This window comes from Cryptomeria japonica, chromosome 9, assembly GCF_030272615.1.
Source record: "Cryptomeria japonica chromosome 9, Sugi_1.0, whole genome shotgun sequence".
Taxonomy (NCBI): domain Eukaryota; kingdom Viridiplantae; phylum Streptophyta; class Pinopsida; order Cupressales; family Cupressaceae; genus Cryptomeria; species Cryptomeria japonica.
The window spans coordinates 395,623,080-395,627,376 of NC_081413.1; positions in this window are offsets into that span (position 1 = coordinate 395,623,080).

A 4,297-nucleotide genomic window follows, 5' to 3' on the forward strand; every position below is an offset into this window, starting at 1 on the left:
ATGTGTTCTAGGAGAAGTGGGCATTTGTCCCACACAAAAGAGTTGACTCAAGTTGTATTCCCCGGGACCTTCTTTTGCTATCTTCATCTTAATCTTTTCTTGCTTGGGTATAATGGTGTTTGAACTGGCAAGAGAGGTGGGACTTATATATGATGTGGAGGAAATGGCTTCTCTATTATTAGGAACAGTAATCTCTGGTTGATGGCTGATATTATGATAGTACGCAAAGGGATTTGCATCGCCCAGGATTGTGATCTCTACACCATTATGTGGGAACTTGATACATTGATGGTAGGTAGATGGAATAGCTTGCATGGCATGTATCCAAGGTCTCCCTAACAGTAGATTGTATGGTAGAGGAAGGTCCAGAACCTGACAGATGATGTACTTTACCACAAGGCCTACTCAGATTGGTAGTGCCACAGCTCCTTTGGATGAATGCTCTGCATCGTCATAGGCTTTGATTGTGATCTTCTTACGAGGATCCACTGATTCTACTGCATATCCCAATGCTGTGACCAACTGTAGTGTACAAATATTCAAGCCTGCTCCATTATCTATCAAGACTCGCTTGATCCTATGCTGGTTAATAAATCCTTCGATGTATAGTGAAGCGTTATGAGGTTGTTGGAAGGAAGAGTTGTCACTTTCGGAAAAAGTGAGACAAGGTGATGACTTTAGACTTCCAACCATGGCTTGAAATTGGTCTGTATTTAAGTTTGCAGGGACTGACACCTCTTGGAGTGCTTGATCCAAGATAGTTTTATGAGAGGGCGATAGGCGCAATAGTTCTAAAATGGATATAAGCGCAGGTGTTTTGTCTAATTGTTCCACAAGATTGTACTGCTTTGGGATGGAGGTGGTGCCTTGTGGAGTTGCCTTTATGGTAACTTTGCTGCAACATGTAACAACATTGCAATTTGAGTTGGGATTTTTGAAGGTTATAGTTGCAACTTGTTCATTGGCATCATACAAATGATTTACAGTGTAATTATACACAGCCTGTGTATAATCAGTGGTATCAGTGCCTCGCCTGGAAGTGGAAGGACCCCTTTGATCTTGTGATGGAAGTGGATTTTTGAACATCAGATGATCATTATTTGTTGTTTTGGGGTCATGTCCTTCTATTTCAATTTCTCCTCGGTCAATAAGATCCTGAATGAGATCTTTCAATCAGTGACAATTACTTGTCTTGTGTCCTCTCCCTTGATGGAATTCATAGTGTTCAGTATCTCTCCACCATGACGGTTTGACTTGAGGCTCATAGTTTGATAGTTTAGGTAGAGTGACCAAATTTTGAGAAATGAGTTGTCGCAATACTGTTTCAATGGGTTCCCCTAAGGGAGTGTATGTGCGTTTCTATTTTTGCTGACGAGGTCTTGGTTCATCATGAGATGTGATGCGACTTTGATTGGATGGAACATTTGTGGTATTCTGAGGTGGAGGATTTGGTCCTGCAAATCGAACCACAAGTTGTGCATTTTGTATAGTCCTGGCATCCACAACCCCATCGTTGACAATATTCTTGTTTTTGTTCCAGAAGCTTGGTTTATCACTATTGAAGCATGGGTGAGGACCATCTTTTGGTTCATTAAAGATTTTGATGAGTCCTTTCTTGATGAGTGCCCTTTCACATTTCAAACCCTTGGTGATCATATCATTAAAAGAGTCTGTGTCTTTGACATCTAGGTGAAATTCCATTTCTTCGTTTAAGTTGGAAATGAATATTTCCACTAGTTCTCGTTTAGGTAACTGAAGAGAACGTCTACTAGACATTTGACATCATCATTGCAGGAATACTGAGAATAGTTCACCTGGTTTTTGTTTAGTGTTGTACAGATCAGCCATGGTAATGTCGCATTCAATGTTATGAGAGTAATGAGCTAGAAACTTCTGGATGAGTTCCTCAAATGTTCTAATGCCACCTGGTAGTCGGAAAAACCATGATGTGGTTGTTCCTCCCAAGCTTTGGGGAAAAAGGCGCATTAGGTATGTGTCTTCATATGCCACTTCGAGACAAGCAGAATGAAATTCTCTGACATGATCACGGGGATCTCCCTTTCCTCTATATTTTTTGAATTTGGGTGTTTCAAATCCTCGGGGAAAGGGTGGCATATAAAGATTCCTATCAAAAGGATAGGGACAGATGTCATTGAGTGAGAATTGGTTAGTTTTGACACCACTATGAAGTTGTTGGGCGAGATTCTTGACTTGTTGTCGCAACATCTCCATTTCATTTGGAGGAGGAGATGGTGGGTTACCTCGAGGAATGTTATATCTGATGGGATCTCTACCTCTTTCCTCTTCATGGCGACTTTGTCTTTCTGATGCTTGTCTTAATTGGGCAAGATCAAAGTCAGAGGGGAGTTTTGCTCCTTGAGCGAGCTTTAAAAAGTGAGCATCCGCATTGCTCCTGAGTATTTCATCAAAAAGTCTGTTAAAGAGAGGGTTATGCTGGGCCCTTTCTATTGTTGCAGGAGTGGGAGTACTTGGGTTTTCATCATTCACATTTCCTCCAAGTGCTTCTTGAAATTCATTGAGATTTTCTTATTCTTCTTCTTCCATTTCTATTTCTCATTGCCTTGACTGTGATCGGGTTTGGGCCATTTTGTTTACAAGCTTTTGTTGAAGTTGTGTGAAAATGATGATGAGTTTTTGATGAAATGAGAGATTGATGATTGGTGAATTGTGTTGCATGTAGATCTCTAGCACTTTTAAGGTAGATGTAACCAAAATTCCTTCTTTGAATTGCTTGCTTGTTTGATAAGATTTTGATGTGATAAGGTGTAGAGAGATCTGAGATGTGTTATAGATTTAACTACCTAGTAATGAGAGGATTCACTCATGAACTAGTTTTAACCTGCGTAGATGTGTCTCTTAGGATGAGCTTATCCTAGATGTAGAAACAATCTAAAAAGTGATGTGAAGTGTTTGATTCAAGCAATATCTAAAAGAGAACTTTGGGACAAGAACCTCTTAATATTTTGAGAGTTTGGAATGAATTGATGATGAAGTGACAATGGATGAATAAGATGATGGATGAAATGTTTTCAACTTTAATAAAAACTTTGTGTCACAAATGGGACAAACTCTATCTCTTCTCTTTCGGGTGTTGGTGGTATTTCTTGAGCTGTGTTGTATGTGATGCAAACATTTGGGAAAAAGTTGGGATTAATCTTACCTCCTTGGTTTTTGTGATAACTCAGAGCTCTATATTGCATAAAAGCTCTGTGGTTCAATGTCTCTGAATCAAATTCGTTTGTTTTGCCTTGAAGGTAGAGACGCATGTGTCGTAGAAAAACTCTATGGGAGACAAAGATTTGTCTATTGATATAGAAGAATTTCTCCTTTTGATCAAAGCCTTTGAGGTTAATGGTCTTCTTTTCAAGTTGATATTCTGATGACGCTTCTTCTTTCGCAAGATGTGAAGAATGGTCATAAAATTTGACTCTTTGTTGTTTGCACTTTGTTTTTGATGTGTTTGGTTGTTTTGAGAAATGTTTGGTTGGATGAATACTTTGTTTTTGGAAGTGATTTTTCTGATTTTTCTTTGACAAGAAAACAAAGCAAGCTCACAAACACAAGAATGTTGCCTAAAAAAGGCACAATTGAGTATGGGTTTAGATCAACCCAATCCTTGGACTTGTATATGACCCTTCTTTTAGATGTATTTTAAGGTGTATTTCCAAAGCCTGAAGTCGGCTCAATTTGCACTTGGTCTTTAAAACGAACACACTTCAAACACTGTTTATCCCTAAGGTCCAATGGCCAGTTGTGATAAATTTAGCCCACATCTTGATATTTCTTCGACTTTGGTACTACATACCTTATGAATCCTGTTGTTGCAGGTAAGGATGTGATATACTAAGTCTTGCACGAGCATAACAAATAGATGATCCCTATGATGGGGGAGCCACCACTTTTATCAAGCCACAAGTGACTTTTCAAAAAAGCTATGTTTCTACTCAAGGAAATATGTATGGTGAGTATCTCGGGAGCAAAACCATCTATGCTCTTGCACTAAATTATATCACAAATATCCTTAATCAATAGAATGGGTGGGCTACTATTTAAAGGTGTTTAGTCATTTTCGATGTTTTTGGACATAAGTTCATTCTGCAGTGACTCACTTAAGAGCCTTGTAACTGGTGGTGGGGCCCATTTGTCCTTTCAACCAGTTACACTGTAGGAACAACTATACCCAAGGTTACAGCTTTCGCTCTCACCTGATTTCTATAGCAGCTCGAAGGATTTACCACTCGAGGTCATTCCCAAGAGTATCGATCCCTTGGCAGGC